Genomic DNA, 24,160 nt, shown 5'->3' on the forward strand with positions numbered 1-24,160 from the left:
ATGTTGATATTGTCTACTGTGTATGGAAATTATTATATTTTGTAATGACTATAAAAAAAAAAATTCAAAATTTAAAATGTTTCTAGTTGTTCTAACGTATATAAATAACCGTATTAAATTAGGTTGAAAATAGTAGTCATCACTAAGCTAGACTTATATGTCAATTATATCAGTATCGTACGTGACGGGCGCTCGCGTCACGTAAAGGTAACCCAATTATAGCGCGTGACGTTCAACAGCACGCCCCGAGAGCGGAGCCTGTTTCGTATGCCGGCCGGTTCCGAGCTACACTTGATCCTCAATGACCGCTGGACTCACTGCCACTCCACACGTGTTGCATATGCGCGGCGACGTTATGCGCGCGCGATTTGACATTTGACGTTATCTGTGTTGTGACTAGTGATGTGTTTAATGTGAATCTGGTGATATTTTTTTTAAAGAGTAAACATCGTAAATGTTAACGAAAACTCTCGCTCAGCTGTTATTGCTTTACAAACACAAAAAACCCGTAATTTCTTGAGGTTAACACAACATTAGCGCAATAAACGCTTAAGCTGTGGGCAAATAGAACCACTAATAGTACCCGTGGTAGAACAATCGATTGCGCTGGCGCTTTGTAAATATATCAAATGTTCGAACCTTTTTGTTTACATAAACGTGTGTTAACCTTAACAGTGTTAAAGAGCATTAAAATGTGTTGAGTATTAAAGGAAAGCTTAATTAAACAAAAACTTGTAGGTCCTGTTATCTGTTTATTTTTAAAATACACGGATGCACGCTGGCGTATAATATGGATAAAATGCAGTTTATATAAATCTTATTAATGGATCAGAATTAAAAAGTAAAGTAAATAGCTTACATCTTAATTCTTCTATTAATTAGAGCAATAGAAAAGTAAGTTTTCATTCAGGAAAATATTTCAATATAAAACAAAAACTATTTTAAAACTAAATTTTATTTTGTAATCATAATATACATAAAGCTATGAATATATAACAGATACCTTTTCAAACCAGTCGGTACCAGGCCTAGTTAAAATTAATCTAATCTCGAACATATCTTGATGTGTTTTAGGATAAAAGGTTTATCTAACCGATTAAACCAGCCTGCATTATCACCCTAATCAGATTTACATTAAATAATGTAAATCATGTGTTGTGCATTTTAAACTGAGTGATAAAAACCTGAGAATACCTGTGTATGTGTGAAATACTTGTTCCTGATGTGATTTCAAATTAAGAGTTCAAAAATGGAACACCCGGGCGGGTTTGCGGCGTCGCCCTGGGCCGCCATGCTGGGGCATGGCATGCATGGAATGATGCAGCATGAATATGCCCACGGCCATGCACATACGTCTATGCCGATGGACCTCCATGTTCCCCAGGCATTTCCGTATTATCGGTGAGTAATGGCTTAATACGACTTTTCTGGTAGATTTTTTGTCTGTGCAACTTTGTTAATTGTATCTTTATTATTCATGATTAAATGTATTGAGAAACTTAATAAAGTGCCATTGTCAAGTCCTAAATTGTTATTATACATAGTTTTTAAACCATTAAGGTTTATTCTTATTCCACATTGCATAAGAATTCAATCCTTTAATTATTTTTAAATGTACTAAAACTGTTACAATTTGTTGTCGAAGTTGCAAGTTGAAATTATGTAAGGAGTTTAAGAATTTCTTAAGTCTTCTATCAAAATTGGTATAACACTTCAAGCGTAACGAAGAGAAACTAAATGAGTGGTTGAGTGGCCTGCTAATATCGTAATAACTGCGCCAAAATTATGTATAAGAATTATTTTCACTTGAAATACAAAACCTTAAAAAAAGTTGTTACTAGATTTTGTTAAAATTGTTCAACCCGCCGACATGGCTGGAAGTACCGCGTTCGTTTCTTGGCGCAATAGATCTATGGGTTTGGATATAAGCTCAAGAGTTCTAATATCACCATAACTCTTTTGTAGCTCGCAAGATTGCGGATGACTTAAATAAGTGCTATTTTAAATATTTTTCTTTAATTTATATTGTATTTTTATATTTGCAAATTATATATATAATAATTAAGAAACTGATGCCAAATACATTTGCAATAAAACGTTTTAGCAATTTGGAACACGGGCTACACATAATGTGTTTAGAGATAATAATAATAAGGAAAGCTCGGTTTGTTAGCAATTACAAACCTAACGTAATGATTTAACGCTCAAAAGCCCAAATATGACTCAGTCGATTTTGATGTATTTACTGTTATGGAGTAAACACAAAACATGTAGACATTACAACTGCCAACATTCAAACAAATTGTCATGCCAACTGCGAGAACAATATTTAGCAAAACGAAAATATATATGACCGTCATTTCTTACGGTAAAGGCTTTCATAAAAGTATAAAAATATATGAAAATGTCTGTAAATTACATACTACAATAATAAAATAGAAAGATTGTGACAAACAAAAGCCTTCGAATATTAATGTTACTTATTCTTTATTTTAATTTTTAACTAACATGTAACAAAAAAGTATATATTTTTCTAAAAACCACGAATAAGAAATAAAAATAGTTGTTTTACAAAAGAAGCACCCATTTCATTTCCTAAATTGTTAGCTTAGAAACCTTTTATATTTACTAATAATAGTCCTTGTTTTTTTATCTTCCTTAAATTAAAAATAACTGGTATATTCATATATTTTGTTATTTAAATATTGAGATAGGTCATCCTTCAGACCAGTTAACCTTGTACAGGCTTAAAAGCGCTTATATTCGGTTTGTTTTTAAATTTATCTCGTCACTACATGGAATGTTTATTTAATACTACTTTCTGCAAGTTCATCTGCGTAGAATATTTTATTAAGATAGTACCTATCTCGAAACTAAAATTCATCCTAATTGGTGCACTTCTTAAAACATAAAGGTACGGAACGTATTAACTTTCGACCAATATTAAAAGGAACTATAAAATTATTAATAAAAGACACAGTTCTTTTTTGTTACCATATAGGAAAAAGTGCCCATAAAATACCTTGTGTTATTATTTAATTTTGCAAGGATTGTAAGCTTGGCTGTTCCCTTTGGTAAAGCCTAGTGTGAGAGTTGTTAATTTTTTTAGGAATATAAAAATCGTCGGCAATACTTTGAAATAACTTTGTTAAATTTTTAAACATTTTTACAACTTTGTATTGGATATAAAATTGTATCGGATGCTATAATAAGAATCGATTCTCATATATTATGAATGTGATCGAACCTCGGACATTTTGACATGTAATTAGGTTATTTCGTCTGTCAAATGACACGTTTCCCGCCCGTTCGGGATCTGGACCACAGATTATAGGCTGTGTTTTGAAGACATCAAAATATAACAGAATGGAAAAATACATACAATTGCTGCCTGGGATAATATTGTATTCTTAACGTTACATTTAATTCATATCAAAATGTTCCTCTATAGAACCACTGAAATTTTTTATTAATAGTGTTGTCTTTTATTAACATAACTATTACACATTTAAAGAAAACATTTTTTTTTACCGGATTGAAGTTATGTATTATTATAAACTAATAATTATCAATTGTCACCTTGACCACGCACGCTGTAAAGCACGCGAAATGTCGTAAAAAAATTAATTATGTAAAATAATTATAAGTTTATAATAATACAAAATTTCAATCCGGTAAAAAAGTGTTTTCTTTAAATTCTTATTAACTTTACTATAATTATATGTATTCATATGTATGACCATTTCAATAAATACCGATATAATAAACTATTGGTGTTTAGTGTAATTTAATAATTTGTATTTAAAGGTTATTTAAAAACTATTAAATACTATCATACAATTAATAAAAGCATGTGACAAAGGTCAGATCTTGTGTCTACCACCGGGAAGTAATTTTTGTTTCACCATGCGTCCGATTAAGCTTTATTACGAATTACCTAAATGGATTACAAACGAATAATAAACAATACAATACCTTTCGACCAATAAGATGTGTAAAAGAATGTCTATGTTCTGACCATGAACCATTCGTTCATTGTAAAGAAAAATAATCTGAAGAATGATCTCATAAAACATCACTAATAAACATTTATAGCTATAATGGTCTTAACATAACGTAAATGAGTAAAAATCATCGAGTACCTTGTAGATATCTTGGTGAACTACGCGATGTAACTTATGCTGTTGAGCAAAAACGATTCGTCGGGACGTCTCCAGCTAATAACGAACCATATCGGCTGGACCAGGTTTTTGTTCAATACAATCGGATAACCTCGGCCCGTAATAGACATTAAGAAACTAACCCGAAATGCCAACAAGACAATATGATGTTGAAAAAGGCTCTTTCTTTTAATGACATAGTCATTTTTAAGGTATCAAATAGGATTTCTTTAATACTTTATACAAAGTATTGTCTTTTATTTTCTTTTACACGTTTAAAGAAAACACTTTTTTACCGGATTGAAGTTATGTATTATTATAAATTTACAATTATTTTACATAATTTTAAATTTTTCCGACGTTTCGCGTGCTTTACAGCGTGCGTGGTCACGGTATATATACATAACTTCAATCCGGTAAAAAAGTGTTTTCTTTAAATACTATATACAAGTTGACAGACAGTCAAAAACAATAGGAAGTAACAATATAGTACATAGATATTGCCATAGGGTGAATGTCTTTTAATTTAATTATTATATATATTTATTAGTGTTATAATTATTATATTTATTAATTAGTATTGAAATAAATTAAATTAAAAGGAACTTCGAAGGAACTACTACTAACTAGGAACTTCCTGAAAGGTAAAAGATAGGAGAAGAAGGTAAAGATAATTTAAGTTGAGCGACTTGAATTTGATTGGGAATGCAGAAATATGTCTTACTCATGGGAGTATATCAAAAATTTAATCGTTTAACTGTAGTGAATTTTTCTTTGTAATGACCAAGACTAAATCACTTATTATTGTTACTTAAGATCATATAATGTGTCATAAAATCGAAATCGTTTCCAGAATGATTGAATGCGAGTAAATCGAGCAAATTTTTGAAGTGAAACTTCTTGAAATTCTATTTTTAAAATTAAAATTTCGTAAAGAGAATTAATGAAATATTAGTATTTATATTTTAGAAAAATAATTTATTGAAATTTCCAATGATGAATTGTAAAATAAATGCCACGTGTTTTTACTATCGAAAAAAAAATTAATTTTCGATACTTTTAATATTTTAATGAAAATTGAATTCAATTAATTCCTAACATATCTTCCTTTTTCCCTCCCTCTAAGTCTCGGAAATCTAAAGTTTTAGATTTGTATAAATATGAACAATAAATTAGTTTGCCAAAGTTTTACTTCTGACATGTGTACTACAAAGTACACAAGTAAACGCACGCACTTTTTATTTATTGTTTGATTGGTACAGAAACAATTAACTTCATATCCCATTGAGGCGTTATGGTATATTGGTTAAACTATGTAACTTTAATTAAAGATGCAAGAAGTCTTTATTGCCGATTGGAAGGAAATCTCGAAATCGTTTTTCTACAAATAAATCGACTTTTTAACAGACTAATTACGATCAATGGAACGGGAATTAAAAGAGAATTGTGCATAGTATTGTTTTTTGAACCACTCCGATTTATAGCGGCCATTTTGCCCCTTAAGTGGTCAATGTTGGCATATAAAAAAAATAATTACCCAACTTACTGCAATATATACTGAGGATTTATAGAAAATGCCATTCTGTCGTAAAAATTAATGTATCGACTTTTTAATCACCGTTTTTTACTTCAAGAATGATGAGAAGACATGATTAATTACTATTGTGCGTGTTTAACGGCTGCTGGTGAGTTTATTTGTTTGTCTACCTCCATGGCTTAGTGGTTAACGCACACGGAGTATCACACGGAGATCCTGGGTTCGACGCAACGCAAACAATTATTAATGATATTAGTTTAAAACATTTTTTTTCTTCAATAAGTAATCAATATTTGACTTATTACGTACATATTGTACTTAACGGAATTGATTGTAATGCGTAGTATTTCTTCTTCATCCATGTTTAATGTTGATAAATATTAATGGTTAATCGAAGGTAAGCCATTGGCTAATTGACATCGGGTAATGAAGCGGTCCAGACTACAGATTCTAAAAAATATTTTAAAAGTATAATTACGTAGATGTATTATTCAATAATAGGTCAATGACCGTAGTGATGGGTGGTTCAACATTTTTGCTAATCTAAATGGTCAGTCGCCTAACTATACAATATGAATAAAGATAACTTCTCTTTCAACTGTTTTGTCTTTTGGGGCATGGATATAATTGTACTGGCGAAAAAAGATTATTTTTGTTTTAGTATATTACTATTAGATTCTATTAAACTATCATATTTTATTTCTACAAGATTCAATCACACACAATATTTCTACTGGTATCACACCACTAGAAATATTGTTTGTACGGAAAGAAAACGTTCACACTTAGTTTGAACGACCTTTAAACGATTTCTGCGCTGATAGTAAAACACTGTCACTAAACAACTTATTATCAATAATAATAATAATAAAAACTTTATTTATGACAAAAGGGTTGTCACAGAATTCATATAACGCTAGTCCCCGCACTAGGGAGGCCCTGTTTTGTGGGTAACTAGAAAACAATTATTATGTGGTAGGTACATGTTTAAAACAGTTAAAAAAAAATAGTATTACAAATTAAGAGTGAGTGAATGAGTGAGTGTGTGTATGCTCATGTATTTGAGAGTGTAGCTGAAAGTTGTTATGATCGTGCACTATCTGTGTTAGTTTGAAACCTCAAAGTCATACCAAGATATGTAATAATGCCTCTATTTGCTGAACAGTTAGGATAAGATTTACAGTCCAGACTTAGCGATAATTGGTGTAAACTAGAAATCCTGTTTGTCAAACATATTTAATATTTACGACACCCAGTGACTCCCACAGTCATACTTAGGTGTTAACTTCGACCCCTGTTGGTTTTTGGGTTCTTATATTACTAAGAAGGAAAATATAAGGCGCACACATTAATGGGATATCGGAAAGTAGTGTTTTTATTTCGTATTCAAGGCAGACGAAGTCGCAAGCTCCAGCTGGTTTTATATAAATATTTGATGCTCTCTATACTAATAGATACAAAAAGTTAATAAAGCCGTAACGTATAAAAGGCATCTCTCCAATATTTTAACATTCCATCAACGTCGTGTACATTAATTCTTCATTAACTGTATCGAAATTAAAATAAATAATCACCCAGGACAAAAACCTTTGTTCTCATAAGGCTGTGTGCTTTTTATGCACTTTTTACTGATGAACAGTAGGAATTTATGTTCGATTCGACGCAAAAAATATCGTATAAAACAGTCCCTGACAGTAGTGTCGCAAATTTATACGTATTGGCACTGTGTCGGGCACCGAATGGCTTGACGGAGTTATCACTCTATTGTGAATGTTCTGCTTGCTGCAGGGTACATAGGAATTGTAGCTTAAGAACTTTCAAAGTAATATTATCCGTACAAATTTAAATGATTTGAATAGCTACAGTAGTCTGTGAAATATCCTGTTAATTTAATGTTAAATACTTTAATCACGATATTTCTAATATAAAAATGTATATAGGTTTGTTATAAGGAGTTCTTTTAATTATAACCCTCTCCCCTAACCCCTAATCCCTCTAACATCTCTGGAATTTGGGCAGACTAGACAAACAGACAAACTTCTTCGTCTGATTTAATAAACGTCTGATTGTGGAATATGGGACATTGCATTGAACAAGTGTTATTTGGTCAGTCGGGGTTTAAAGGCTTTTTTTATGTAACACGAAACAAACGGGCAGGAGGCTCACCTGATTTTAAGTGATACCGCCTTGGACACTCACATTGCCACAATGCTCACAAGTGAGTTGCCGGCCTTTGAAGAATTGGTACGCTCTTTTTTTGAAGGACACTAAGTCGAACTGGTTTGGAAATACCTCAGTAGGCAGCTGGTTCCTCATAGTGGTGGTGACTCAAACATAGTTGAACTAAATTAACTGTATTTACCTTATTCTTTTTTTCTATAAAGCTTTGATTAACCCTTTCTCATTAAAGGCTAAAATCGAATTAAACAATCAAAAACGTAGCTTATTTAAAGTTAAATAATGTAACTTTAGAACATGAGAGATTACATTATATTTTTAGCAAACATATCGGCTAGTAATAAGGTACAAACAAAAAAGCGTGTCATCTGTATAAATACACGACTTTTTTTAAACATATTAACATCATTGCAGGATGTTTTATTAAGTTACACTTCACGGCCTTTTTACCCTGGGCTGAGTTAAATTTTCACCATACTAGGCGAATAATTTGCGTTACTTCGCAATTACTGCCATAAAATTGTTGATTTTTTCCACCTTTTTGCTTCAACGGTGAGATGGGTTTTTTTATTTTAGTGCGGTTGACATTTTGTCTGGAAGTGAAGGGTCCTTAAGTTTATTGCCGATTGTAATTATATGGAATAATAATGTAATAGGCTATTGGAAAAGTGGTCTACTTTACTTTCCTGTACTTTTTAATATATTGGATGCAATTATTCCATTAATTATTTATTGGTTTGGATCAATCGAATTGATGTTGATAATATATATATTACGGTTTCACTTCGATAGATTACAATCTACCGAATAGTAATACGTAAAGTCGTAAGCAGTACGTTGAGGTTCACAATCTTTCGACAGTTCACAATCTCGGGAGATAGATTACAATCTAACGGTGTTTACAATTTTACATATACACCAAGTAATACTACTTACACATATAACACTACTCTCTAGTGTTGGCACAGTAAGCGTACGACCAACCAGGCTCCAAAAGATAAACCACTCCTTATATGGAAATTGTATTCGTTTTTACAACTCCTAAACGAAATTAGAAATTTTTTACTAAATAAAATCAAAGCTTTCGTTAATCGTAAATCAATATATATTAATATATTGCGAACTGGTAGTAATTATAATTGATTTAACTTCTTTTCTGACGTTCATAAATGAACTTGTTTACCTATATGAATAAAGTTATTGTGAGTTTGGCCTAGTGGTATTACCCTGCGACTCTCTCCCTGGACCGTAGGTTCGATTCCCGGCTGTGCATCAATAGACTTTCTATGTGCGCATTTAACACTCGTGTGTGTCTGGCACAGAAAGCTAATTACCTGCATGTCAGTTAGAAAAAACAAATAATCACGAAACAGATACCTACTCTAAAAGGTTGTAGCGCCATGATATACCTACTGTGATGCTTTTTAAAGCTACCACAAATCTGTAAATAAAAAATGGTTATAAACTAACCGATTTCGGATATAAATCACTAATTATTGATATTATGATGTTTTGCAATGTTCGTTCAATATTTAATTAGAACTTCAGTTATTACCCCCGTTAAAACTTTAGTAAATAACCTAACACGTGTGTTTAAATATGTTAAAACAGTCTTGACGTCTAAGAAGTCATAAAATCAAGTGAGATAAGTGAACGACGATTATTAAAACGATTTTGTGTAAATATAATTTCGTCTACCCTTATCTTGTCATTTTGATGTCAAAATGTCCAACCGACAAATTACCGCGTATTCAATTCAAAAATTTAATTGCTCCATAGAAATTAATTCGAAAGCGAGTTGTCGCATCGGGGATTGCCAGTTCAATGGTGAGAATAAACTAGATAATACTAATCGGTCTATTCATTTGAATCGATTTAGCGATTTAGGAACATTTCACGTAGGTGACAAGGAGAGTCACCTACCATCTGATAGCGATATGGCGGTAATAGATGAAGTATTAAAATTACTGTTTCTGGGCTATGACTGTATGTGATGTTAAAGGTCTATCTTTTAGTATCGCATAGGAACCGATTATTTTTATATTGGTATTTAGTGAAGAGCAGTGTTGGCCTAGTGGCTTCAGCGTGCGACTCTCATTCCTGATGTCGTAGGTTCGATCCCCGGCTGTGCACCAATGACTTTCTTTATGCGCATTTAACATTTGCTCGAACGGTGAAGGAAAACATAGTGAGGAAAACGACATGTCTTAGACCCAAAAAGTCGACGGCGTGTGTCAGGCACTGGAGGCTAATCACCTACTTGCCTATTAGATTTAAAAAATGATCATGAAATCTGAAGCCAAGACCTAAAGAGGTTGTAGCGCCCCTGTTTGAATCTAAAAATAAAAAAATTGTATAGAATCTCTTTGTATTATACCAAAATGATAACTAGTAACACGCTTTGATGTTAACCCATAAATGAAGTTTAGTGTATGATAAAAACAGCACCAGTAATATTTTGATGACATTGTGTGAATATATTGAAACATAGTAGGAAATTGCTTGTTGTACAGTAAACTTGTATTTGTTGCACATTTTGCAGGCAAGGGTAAATTCGATATTTTTTTTATAAATCGAACCCTCAGGCTAACTATTTCGCTACATTGTTGCATTTCTAAAGGAATGACCAGGAATGAATGAGACATTCAATTGACTTCTTCATATAAAACCAATTATAACTAGCAACAAGTCGAATATCATAGACATAATTAGCCAACGGTAAGTAATGACAGGCGGTCGACATCTTGTTTGTATAACCAGTGAACCGGGTAATTTGATAAGTTTATTTAAGCCTTTCCCACAATGTAGGTAGTGTAATTGAGTTTTAGCTTAACGTATTTTCATTACATAACGAAATATTAGCTTATTATTTAATTTTTGCCAAGATTTCATAAGTTTAATAATATAGGATGGGTAAAATATATTCCAATATTGTAAAAACCCAATCGAAGTTTTATGTTTGACTTAAATAAGCAACAAAGTATTCGTCGTTATTAAAATTGTAACGATGAAAGTTTTTCCTCTAAAATAGCTTTTATATGAAAAAGTTAATTCTATTTGCCTGCAATTGATTTTGTATAGGATATGCTGGCTTGGATAAAAAGATGTGTTTATAAGTAGATATGCAATGTGTTTTATTTGGGAACCCTTTTAAGTAAATATCTGTGTCAGGGTTCCCAGCTTCAGCATAAGTTTGTACTTAATTCCTTACTTAATTTTTTTTAATAACCAGCATTACTTGACGCGTAACTCGCGTGTTGCATGAGTGAGTGTGTGGGTGCATGTAAGTGAATAAGTGAGTGTAATGTGTATGAATGTGTAACTAAGTGTTAGGTCTCAGTAGCATCTCCATATGAAACCATCTATAATCTGAATAATTATGGTAACTGTCAAATTCAAGAATTAAATGAGATTACAGTTGGTAATAGCTGCATTTAATAAACTATTCAGAATTTTGAAGTACTTTTTATTGATCAGTTTTTTTTATACAACTGGGTGATAGGATATTAGGTGATACCGCCGCCCATGGACACTCTCAATGCCAAAGGGCTCGCGAGTGCGTTGCCGGCCTTTTAATAAAAAAGAACGTTAATGTAGTTGAGATACAATTTATTCCTTCTATTTCTAGGATAAGGCTCATTTGGTCTTTTTAGTTTTCACGAAAAGTCATCATAAAAGTATCTAAAATACGATAAAATTCATTCACAATAAGTTAATTATTACAACGTTTGAAAACATTTTATTTTATTTTTGAAACTGCGAAATACAATTTACGTTAAATAAATTGAAAAACGCCAGCGAGTCCCCTCAAAGAATAAATTTTCTTTTCATAATTAGTTGAGAGGAGTCTCTAATCGTCACATTCTTTGAAAGGGGAAAAATAAAAGTGCGAAAAGAAACGTAACGGGTGTGAAGAAAGGGGCGCCGGACTAAGGATAGAATTAGGAAAACATAGGGAATAAGATGGGAATAGAGCTATTTTTTATCTTGGAATTATAATGTGGTAACGTAATAATGAACGAAGTAAAACTCTTATCGCTTTTTAGAACTAATAAATCATTTTAAAATATATTGTTAAATAAATTAAGAATCAAGTTTCCGAACGGTCTGATCAACAACAAAATTAGTAGGAAAAGTAGAATGTTATATTTTTCATGTCTATTACTTTTTCTGGAAATTCTCTTCTTTATTTGGCTTAAGTTAAAAAAACTACTACGTTGTGGATTTAGCGTGTGATTCTCATCCTTGAGGACGTAGTCCTGGCTGTGCACCAATGGTTTTTCTGTCTATGAGCACATTGTGAAGGAAAACATCGAGAGGAAACCGGCATGCCTTAGAACCAAAATTTCAACGGCGTTTGGTACTAATTGCCTACTAGAAAAAACAAGTTATCACGATACACAGAAATATGAGGCCCAGTCCCTAAAAGGTTGTAGTGCCACGGTTTTTTTTAAAGAAACTTAGAATCTAAAAATAGAATCTACTCCATACCCTTCGATGTTCCACAATGGGTGAATGCACATTGTAGCATCAAGTCAAATGGGCTGTGAGAATTAAAAGTCGCTCAGAGTTCTGTCTCAACTTTTATTAGCCGTTCTGATTATTGTCGGACCTTAAACGCTGTTAGGGAAACGTGGAAATTATGTTTTCCGGGGTTTAGGCGGGGTATTTTTTATAATTGTCACTTTGTACTTAATGGAAGCAATGTTGGAATAAAATTCAGAATATATACGTTAAAAACGCTTCGTTTAAGATGTTTGTAAATAGTGTAAATATGTTTGTGGTGACAAATCGTTTTACATATAGTGTTTATAATAAACACAGTCTACTTACCATGCTTTTTTAACTTGATCTAATTTTAAGGAAGTAGAAATGTTCAAAAACACCTTTAATAATGTTTTAATTTGAATATTTTTTTATTAATTCACCTTTATAAACATGAATGTTATATAAATTCTTAATATATCCTATATTTCTAGCATTAGCATCTAGCTATTTATTACGCTATAATTTAAAAAGGTTTTAAATAATATTGCCAGATCCTTGTTGAATTATGGGTGAAACAAAACAGTCACTTTAAAATGTTTCATAGTTTATTTCTCATACTATTGATCCTTTTATGCAGGTTTTTTTCCGTTCGATGGATAATTCCAAGCTAAGTTGTTTATAAGACTTTTCAACTTAATCAAAGTGCAGTTATCACACAAACCTAAAACAATGGATGGCATCCGATCAAGAACTACAAACTAATAATATTCAAAATCTTAAAACTCCCATAGAATTCTAGTCACTTGAATTAAACACATTTGCAAGGTCAACATTTTATTTATTTGCACCATTACTCCTTACATGGCTACAGCGAGAAAAGTCACACTTTACACTATTTGTTTTATTGAATAAATAATTTTATTATCTGTGGCTAGGGTTGTCAAACATGTTTTAATTTGTTTATACTTATCTTAAAATAAGGAGGAAACCAGCAAACCCAAAAAGACGGAGTATGTCAGGCACAGAAGGATGATCACATACTTGCCTATTAGGAACAATGACAGAACAGATACAGATATCTGAGGGCACAGACCTGAAATGTGGTATCGCCATTAGTAAATCATAAAATAAAGCTTAAAACTTTATTTCTATTATGTTTGGTATTTATAGCCGTCACTTTATATATATATAGGATAGTAAATTATAGTTAAACTCTTTACTACCCGAACGGCCAATGTCCATATACCATTGAAATGTTTTTTTAATTCAATTTGATGAGTGATCTTACCTACCATTAAAACCAAATTTATGTTTACACAAAGAACACAGTGGATGTAATTTAATTACAGCAGTATTAAAACATAAGCAATATTTTATAAATGAATAGTAAAGAGGTTTTGCTAGAGAAAGATATTAAAATGAAAATGTATGTTTAAGGGGTAAATATAAAATACACTATTTTGCAGCTAATACGTGGTAAATGATCCCGAGATTTTGTTTATTTTCCTAAGTTTACAACACCATTTAGTCCTGGTTAATGTGATTTTATTGACTTGGACTTCATTTCCATCATCACACTTAAAATGTCGGATGAAGTCAAATTCAAGTGCTAAAAAAAATAAATGGCGGTAAAACTCTATAGCAGGTTATGCCACAGATTAATAAATGTTTCAAAACGAACCTCTTTATTCATAAAAAAACGAAATTAGTCCGATTTCAATGTTTATATAAAGTTTCCTTCTCTTTTTTTACAACAAAAATACTATTAGACACAATAAAATGACAATACTTTGGTTGAATAAGAGCAATTAGACTTGAATTGAGTGACAAGTTATGAATTTTTTTTTATAGAAGATTCGGTATTGCTTTAATATTGTAATTCGATTAAATAGTAGATATAATACTGCTATGCTGGTAACCCTAGAAGCGTCCGAGAGCATTCATGGGGTGTGAAGACAAATCGCTTGACCGTGGGGGGTGATGTTTTTGCTATGGATGTAGGCTAGCTTTAAGTACACGTGACTTATTGAAATACTGGCGACATTGTAGCTGCCAAAGACAATATTAAGATAAATCGCTCTATCCATAGAGGAATTTGTAAGTCGAAATAAATAAGCTAACAAATTGAATCTTTTTTTAAGTAACCTTTTTTGTTTTAAGGACGGTATTAATTAACTTCATATTTTTTTAGATTTTTATAGTATTTTATTGTTTTTTGTAGATCTTAGAGCAGGTAATTAATTACGGATATAGACAGAATTAAAGCAGTTCTCTGAGTATTTTCTTAATTATTATAAGGTATCGTGAATTTGTACTAATGTCCATCAAAAATGCGTGTACCATTTTTAAGGATAGCAATTAAGTCTTAAACACAGAGTTACGTCTTAAATTAGGTGTTCTTAATTCCTGCTTATATTCAAGATAAACAATTCTACTATTTTACAGTATAAAGTCTTGTTGTTATTTTCTAAACCTACTTTCTAGTTTAAAAAGTTAATTATCATACAGTCTTAAATCCTTTAAAAGCTTTACGGTGGTTGCTATCTTATTTACGACTAAAATATTGGTCCTTTTACAACACCTGTATTGATACGGAGAGGAATTATCACAGGACCATAAAGAATTCGTGGTATCGGAACAGATTAAATATAATTACGTTTTAATGCAGTTTAAAATTCGAATTAGCTAAATTCAATTTTTGAATATAATGTTACAGATAGTAATTAAAAATATTGAGTAAGGTTAAGAAGAAGAAGAAGAATATTAATTGCTTAAGTTACCGTCACGTAAAATATTGTACGTGATTTGTTTTTTAATTGTTTAATTGTTGTTTGAGAATTTATTTATATTCTCACACCTTCTTCCCGAAGGGGTAGGCAGTGACCACGGATCTCTTGCTACAGTCCTCATATACCTCTCTCGCTTCATGACATTCCCCATGCATGGTCGTCGGTTGTGGGTACTTGTCCCTTCTCTTTGTCGTCCTTTGGTCCAGGGATGTACGACTAGGCCTACCTAACCCGATCTCCATCTGATGTTGTTTGAGAAGTAGGATTTTTATACTATACAATTTCATATGTTTCATAAAATACCTTCCGAACTTCAATATTAAAATATTATATGTTGTAGTAGTAGATGAATTGTTTAGACACTCCATAAAAGTAATTCAACGAAAGTAATTTTAATGTTATCAGTCAAAGTATTTGAGTAATTGCGCATGCGCCGCCTGCCGGCAGAATACGAGTGACTATAAGTTTCGTTCGGGTTCACGCTGGGAGTGTCGCGGCGCGCGTTCTTTATTTGTCTTAATATCGAGTTACTGATTTCTATATTTATCATTACATAAATACGGTTATTTAGGCCTTTGACACGACTAAACATTACTTAACAGATAAAATTCATTATAACCAAGGCATGAGTTAGATCTTTCCTCAATTTCATTAGATAAGCGGAAATATGACAGTTGTATACCATAGACAAGTAATAATAGATAATCCATAGATAATCAGGACCTTTAAAGTAATTATTGATACTACATTAGTAGCTTTTGAGCATATTCTAATAAAATTGTTCATTGTACCTCTGTGTTTTGGTCTCCTCCATATATAATATTGTAAAACATAATACGAAAAATGTTTATATTTATGAAATGTTTCAATAAAATGTCACATGTGTTACTGAAATAGTTGTACTATTACGAAGTGTCAAATGAGATGCGCGCGCGTTGAATAGCATTTTTAATTAATTCATTTATTTTCCTTATTTCCTATATTTACAGTTACTGAATACTAATACAATAGAAAACGAAACTAAAAACATAATATAAACAAGTAAAAACTTAAAACCTAAACCTTTTTATAACTAACTAGCTGGCCTGGCGAACATCGTACCGCCTAACAGTCGATTCTTTATTTTTTTTAAATACTTATTCTGCTATTCGGGACACCGGTCTAGCTAGTAAGATAAAAAAAAGAAAGTTGATAAGACAACAAATACATTATGTCAAAAAATTAAAATTTACCTTCCCGGAACCCCTCCATTAACACTTGAACTTTATGTATATATGTAGTATTATTACGAATATTTTGTATGGGAAAATAGAAAAGTGTTGTTTTTAGACTTTTTCACTCAATTATTTTTATATTTTCTCTCCGTAAGAACCATCCTCGTACTTCAAGGAATATTATAAAAAATGTATTGGCCAAATTGGTCCAGGCGTTGTTGAGTTATGCGCTTACCAACACATTTTGCGATTTATTTTTATATTATAGATTATAAATATGGCAATTCTTGTGAATTCAGCCAGTGTGAATGTGCCAAAAAGAATGTGTCAGGGACAGAAGGCAGATCAAGCTGAGGCCCAGACCTAAAAGGTTGTAGGTCAACTGGTTGCTATACCAGAAGAAACAATACTGCTTCTGAACTTAGTCATATCTGGGCTTACCTATATATAAGCTAGCAATACTAGCTACTATCTGTCCAGCTCCAAAGCATGTGATAAGCAATTACTAACCTGCCAATGGATAATTCTTTGCTGTAACTTCTAGACGTTCTCGGACTCAGAAAATTTGACCCGTGTTGGGCACAGGACCTCACTTAACGGCGTGACATGTATTAATAGAATAAAATACATATTATTAGTAAAATCTATCTCTGTCCGTATATAGGATCCGAAATAGTAATAAATATCGATATAATTCAAACAAATTCCATATGTATCTGATTTCGCCGTATTTACTATCTTGTTCGTTATCTTATAGATAACAAGAGATAGGCTATATTTAATTAATCCAATCTTAACTTTATGCGTTCAGATTGTGATGTTAATTAGCTGTTAGCTCTTAGCCGACTAAGTGGCATTTTCGTCGATTTGTTATTGATAAAACGATTTAAATATTAAAAATCCATTTAGGTGTGATGTATGCAGCTTCTGGTTTTTGTATTTGTTTTATGTTCATTTTGTATTTATTGGTGCGATGTTTTTTGTTTATAATACAAAGTTTTGTTATGGTAGCATTTTGCTATAAGCGCTCATTCGACCCTGAAATCAACTCTTCGGGTTCAGATTCTGTTGTAGTACGATATGGATTCTTTATCTGCAGCTAGTAAAAACAAATCAACAGTTATTGGAGGATAAAGAAGAATATCATTTTGCCTCTGGAAAGACTATTATTAGTATAAGTTAATTGTAATTAGGCAAAGTTATTCATATATAAAAGTGATGAATAAATTATTTGTAAAGACCAATTAATACATGACCTAAAATGAGATGATGTACTTACTTACTACATACTTTGTGACATAAAAAAATATTTAAACCTAATCCGTTAATTATGCTATTAATTTTAATTCAACAACAAACAAACAAAACATTTCAACAACAAACATACAAAGTTTTATATATAAACGTGATGGATAAAATATATGTAAAAACTAATTAATAATGTTATTATTCATCATCCTCATCATATGATTAAAATGATATGAATGAAATTATAGCCTAGTTTGTTGCATTCCCATACTTTTCGATATATTTAGAAGCGATAACTGCAGTAACCAATCTTGATCTATTATAGCTAAATAGCTTTAAATTGTCAGTGACATAGAGCTGCTGGTTCGATGTTCAAATCGATTTCATTTCGATTGAAAATAATCCCATCGAATTCTAAATTCAAAAATAATCTGTCATCGGAATGAATCGAATAATCATCGGACAATTTCGCCACCCGCAGCCAATCAAACGATGCGATGAGATACGAAACATATGTGTAGTACAGGTTTGTAGCTGGTAGCGATTTGATACATCTTTTGGTCTCTTTTGTTGTTACCAAAGTATTGGAATACATTAAAAGTTTTAACATATTTTAACAGTAAAAGTAATTGTGTTGTTTTAAAAATGCGATACCTAAGCCAGAAGTAGTAATTATATTCTATTAATTTGCTATTTATTATAAAAAACCCGTATAAAAGTTGAAATATCATCAAATAACTTACATTTTATGTAAAACACTGTTTTGACCGGATTGAAGTTATGTATTATTATAAATTTACAACTATTTAACATAATTTTAAATTTATCCGACGTTTCGCGTGCTTTACAGCGTGCGTGGTCACGGTGACTGAAGACAAAAGATGTTGAATGTCAAAAAGTATCACAGCTGCAGAGAAAGTTGAATTATCTGTATTTATTTCCCCGGAGTTGGTATCGACTAAAAGATGGAGGGTTTTGGCAAAAATGGCTCACGGTGTCCTCTATTTTCGCGGATTGTGTTTCTTTTTGAGATTTTAATTTGGATATTATTGGATCCCAGGTGTTTGACAATTTTAGGCCGTCTTCTCTATTGAAATTGGGGTGTTTTTTGATTTCAATGGCTTCGCGTACCAATCTTGGGAAGAATCTTTTCTCTTTCGCAAGTACTTTCGGTTGGTCAAAGCGTATGTAGTGATTAGGCCTATCTAGTATGTGTTCACAGACTGCTGATTTTGTGTGTCGTCTATGTCTTATGTCTGCAATGTGTCACATTTTATGTCTAGGAAAATCATACTATGTAAGTCGCTGAATCTGCGTATAGCGATTTAAGTCTCTCATAACTTATACCACAACCAATATGGCGGCCGAGAACGCCGCCCTGTAATTCGAATACTTACGAACATTACCCAGGATGGCGACTATTATAATGTATTATGGAATATTATTTTACGACTATGGCCCCGGTGCGCATTATGGCATCGCATCTAAAAATACCGACGTATATATTTATGATATTATTGGGGTAGTTGGGAATCGATTATCGATACACCTGCTAAATCGTGACATCGATACCTACTCGAATGACTTAATACTGTGACGTTTTTTTTATAATTGACGCCTGTGAATTTTTTCAAGAAGAATTCAATGAATATAATATAGTTTCCTAAAGTTTTAGTTCAGTTTTTATTTTTATATAAAAAAAAAACATTTAAGGCCTGAGATTTCTGTACCAGCCTTGCGATTCTATAACTCACTTTTCGAACTCTCACAGCGGTTTTCTGCAGCGGCGCGGCGGTCGCGCTCAAATCAGTGGTGAAGCAGTCATATTACGATTTGGCATTCTGATAAGAAGGGAGCTTGTAGTTTATTGTTTATCAGAATATCAAATCGTAAAATGACTGCTTTACGACTGATTTGAGCGCGACCGCCGCTGTGAAAACCGCTGTGAGAGTTCGAAAAGTGAGTTACAGAATCGCAAGGCTGTTTCGGATCCCTTGTTTTTTCTAATACGCAAGTATTAAAAGAAGGTAGGCCAAAAAGGTTCTCTGATATGCAAGACTAGAAAGGTCAGTTCAAACTGAGCCTGACCCGAAAGTCGAAACAATTATAGTTGTACCGGGAACTACGACAGTAATTCACGGAAGAATTATTTATTTTTTAAAAGCAACTTGTGCAACTAAATATGAGGTCAAGTGGGTTTGCTGCAAATACATTTCTATGGCACTTAGCCTTATAAACAAACTTGGTCGAAAAATAATTCTAGTATTCTTGGTTTGTTCTTCTGAAATATTCATAGTTCCCATACACAATCCAGCATATTTATAATGAATCAACTACTTTTCTGTCTCTTTCTTTCAAATTGTCGTTACACTATGATAAATAGAGATAAATATCATATCAATTCTAGCTGTTTTACACATATGTTCGGATTCGACATTTAACGCATATAATAAACCTTAATTTCTTCAACTCATACAGAACGAGATGTAGAAGATAATATTTTTGATACTTATTAATATGGTGAAGTTTATTCAAGTAAACATTTTAAAATATTTTAATTATTACCGGCATGTAATTTTATAGTAACTATGGAAAATAATTTTTAACAATCTAAGAATTAAATTTTATATAAAAAAAACTCATACAAAATCTCATAAATTGGGAAATATCTTATATAAATGTATATGCAAATCTCGAAGACGGCTGGACAAATTCGAATATTTTTTTTATTTATTCCTTGAACTCTGAGCAATGTTTTATAGAGAAAAATTGGAAAATTTAAATAAAATAATTTAGTTTTATTTAGTTCTTCAGTTTTTATTACGGAAAAGCGAACATTCCCTTTGAGGTTGCATAAAACTAAATAGGTATACTAAGTAAAAAAAACTAAGGCGAAAGGAAGGTCGCCCGGGCAGATACTACAGCGCAAATATTACAGCCACTTTGTTACAAAAATCTAGATTTATACGTAATTTAAGTGTAGCAATAAAACTAAAGCAATTAACATAAATGTAAAACAAAGCCGAAATGTTCTTAGAAGTGTAAATGTTTGTTACCGTTACACAACACCGTAACAAAATTGTGTTCTCATGGTCATAGATCTCGGAAATGACTATGTAGAAGTGAGACTCGTGTTTACTAGGACGGATATATTTATATGTCAGCCTCAAAGACTGTACTATAGGTAGCACTCAGAGTCGAGACTTACCTTCAGATGAGATTAGCGCTAAATCTGACTTTTGTACGTAGATTTTTTATTATCTTAATACGTTGTTTGTCCGCTATGGACTCCTAAACTACCGAATCAATCCATTAAATTTGCACACCGTGTGCAGTTTGATCTAACTTAAAAGATAGGATAGCTTACATATATATATAATTATATTGTACGTGTGTATGTCACTGAACTCCTCTTAAACGGCACCGATTTGAATGATTTTTTTTGTATGCATTTGGGTGGAGCCCTGGATGGTTTTAGATTCACAAATCAGGTTTTTTCGGTTCTATCACACTTTGTTTGATATCCTAATCGCTTGAAATATCATACAGGACAGCGTTTGTCGGGTCCGCTAGTTTTTTTTATATGATACAAGCGATAAAAGGCAGATACCGCAGCCTATGGTCAAGTGGGTCCGTTGCTGGCTGTCGTATATCCCAGGACCTCCACTTGAAGTCGATTCAGCTCCCCGGTTATTATGAATCTCTCTAGAGTCAAAACTAAGTCTCCTGTATTTCAAAATCTTGGATTTGAATCATACCCGTAACTTGGATTATTAATCAAATGTAGAGAAATAATAAAAAAAAACTGTATAGTCTATTTTGCAGTAACTGTAATCTGGTTAGAATGCCACTGAATGCATCATAAAAGTGAAAACTATGAAATTATATGCCATATATAACATAACAATGACTAAGAATTTATTTTTCTATCTTTATATGACTGTTAATATTCGGATGACAAAAGCAAATTCTTTAAAACGCTAAACATCGAAATCGGTCCACGGACGGAGCTATGTGTGGACATACATAAAACATATGACACTTATTGTAAACCTCCTGTGTATTTTGAAGTCGTTTTACAAAAATATATAGGTATAGATTGCTAAACTATTGACGCTTCCTGGGCTAAGTTGTCACATAACTTGGGAGTCTTAAATTCACACCCACCGAAACAATAGTTGTTTTTGGATAGTAGTACGGAAAGGTAGTTTCCAATTATGAACAAGTAGTTAGTGAGATTTGTCACTCACTGCAACAAGAACGTAGCAGAGGTGAGACGGGCCTCCACTAGCCCATGAATATAAAATATAAATATGTAGTAATATATGTATTTGTATGTATGGATGATATATTAGGAAATTTCTTAATGTATGTATGTATATATATGTTTGTACCAAATATATGTATAAAATAAGGTCCCGCACCACAAGAGTCGGGGATATTGGGAAATTTATATATTAAAAAAAAAAGATAATCTTCAATTCTCTGTTGTTCAACACAACTATTGAAATTTTTTAAAATTAAGCCATATATATTCTTATAATAAGGGGTATGAAATAGTTAAGAATCATTAAAAAAAATCTGCCAAATCATATCGGAGGAGTATGGTTCCAAACATAGTGACACGAATTTTATATACTTTTACGACATTTAATAAACGTTCACTACTTATTACTATTAACTGTACTGTAATAGGCTTACAAATGGATATTAGGATGATACCAATAAGTACAGTCGTGTAGCAATGTACAATCGCATTGTTAGGTGTGAAGTGTGAAAGGTTATAGCGCTGTGAATTATGGGAATTATTACTTCGACTATGATTTCACTCTTCGAATCAATACTTTGTTCGTGTAGAATTGTATGGATGTGCTCGTATAATAATCTATAAACAACATCGTTTTTTCTACGATTAAATTATTTTGTATGTAGGTACGAAGGTTCCAAACTTACCAGTTCACTGTATGTACTAGGTCTTAGAAGTTTGTTTTTCTTAGAGGTCCTGGTACTAGAGAAAAGATTTTTCCATTATACCTTTTCTCTAACACCGAAGAGACTTTATCTTGGAATCAATACGCCTGTATAATGAAAATCCTGTATGAGTACGGTGTATGAAGCTTTAGTCGTTTTAACCTTTGGTCTACTAAGACACTATGGGATGCCGTACCACCTAATGCCGCATCAAGAATGTTTTTATTAGAATGCCCAGAACACGGGCTATATGTATTTTCAAAGTATTTTAGAAAATTATCCAGCTGTGTGAAGACGTGACAGGCCGCGATTAATGCCTGATCTCCTACTTCTCCAAAACATCAGTGTAATATGCAAGTTACTTAGTTAGTAGTTAGTGTAGTGGGACTACACATATAAATTTATTGATATGGACTAACTAATATGTAACTATACAAATATGTTAATGAATTTTGATATAGAGCGCGATAGGAGAATGCTACTTTTTGTAATCGTAGTCTCGAGTTAAATTTATAAGAAACTATGTTATCTAATCGATCTATCTATTGTATTTTATATGGAAACTTAAACGCAGGTGTTTTGTGAAAATGGACATTGTCAATATTCAGTGTCTAATTTTCATAAAAATATGGCTACGAAGATACAAATCTATGACCAAAATGGTTTCAAGGTGTATTTATTCTATGGCATCATGAAACCTAATTGGCCTATCAATTGAATGATTTAATGTCGGAATTAAAAATTAATACCCCGTTTCACCCGTAATGTATGCGATGTTACAAAATATTATTCTACTATTTAAATTGTTTTTATGTGTAAAGCGGTTAAATGTAGTGCCTTTAAGGTAAATTTAATGGTTCTAGAGTACACCATTAACATAGGTTTATAAGATAGATCATGGAGTGAACTTAAAGCAAAATAATTACAAAGACATGTGATCCATTATTGAATTATTAAAGGCCATATTATTTGGGTTTATTACATTTGACCGATACTCCAGTTTGGATAAAACAAAATTGAAATTGCCTATATTCGAGTACTATAAGGATGAATATGTATGTATATTAAATATTAGTATACGACCCCCGGCGGAGTGGAGGTCTCCTCCAAATTCTTCCATTTGTCTCTCATCTTCTCACCTTCATCTTCCCAGGTTTCTGGTAGGCGTCCTCTCGTTTTTCTTCCCATTGGGTCATTCAAAAAAGTCTTTTTACCCACCTGTCCTCATAAACGCGGGCAATGTGGCCCATTATCACTTAAACTTTTTTGTGTCTGTCAGTTATTAGCTTTATAGTTTACCCATCGGTAATGTACATTCGTGAGTCTGTTTCGTATATCTTCTTTGCAGACCAGCGCCAGTATTCGTTAACTCCTTTTAGCTATAGTCGATTGCTGCGACATCACCTCTCCGGATATTGAGGGAACTAGCTGTTGAAAGTTAGTGTACTATAACGTGCGTTATTGAACCATGAATGCGTTAATATGTATTAAAAACGTACGTAACTCATTCGTAATGTCCGCAATAACACCGTCATAACAGGGATTATAATCTCAGTCGTAGTGATTGTTTTTTAC

At 32.3% G+C, this 24,160-nt stretch overlaps 1 long non-coding RNA gene across 1 annotated transcript in view; it reads left to right on the forward strand.

The window, feature by feature from the left end:
- Positions 1-316: 316 nt before the first annotated feature.
- Positions 317-24,160, forward strand: part of LOC125051747 — a 28,646-nt gene continuing 4,802 nt past the window's right edge. The window contains exons 1-2 of the long non-coding RNA XR_007117346.1: positions 317-894; positions 1,075-1,401. This is a non-coding gene — a long non-coding RNA (uncharacterized LOC125051747). The remainder of the gene's footprint in view (positions 895-1,074; positions 1,402-24,160) is intronic.

This window comes from Pieris napi, chromosome 8 (assembly GCF_905475465.1).
Source record: "Pieris napi chromosome 8, ilPieNapi1.2, whole genome shotgun sequence".
Taxonomy (NCBI): domain Eukaryota; kingdom Metazoa; phylum Arthropoda; class Insecta; order Lepidoptera; family Pieridae; genus Pieris; species Pieris napi.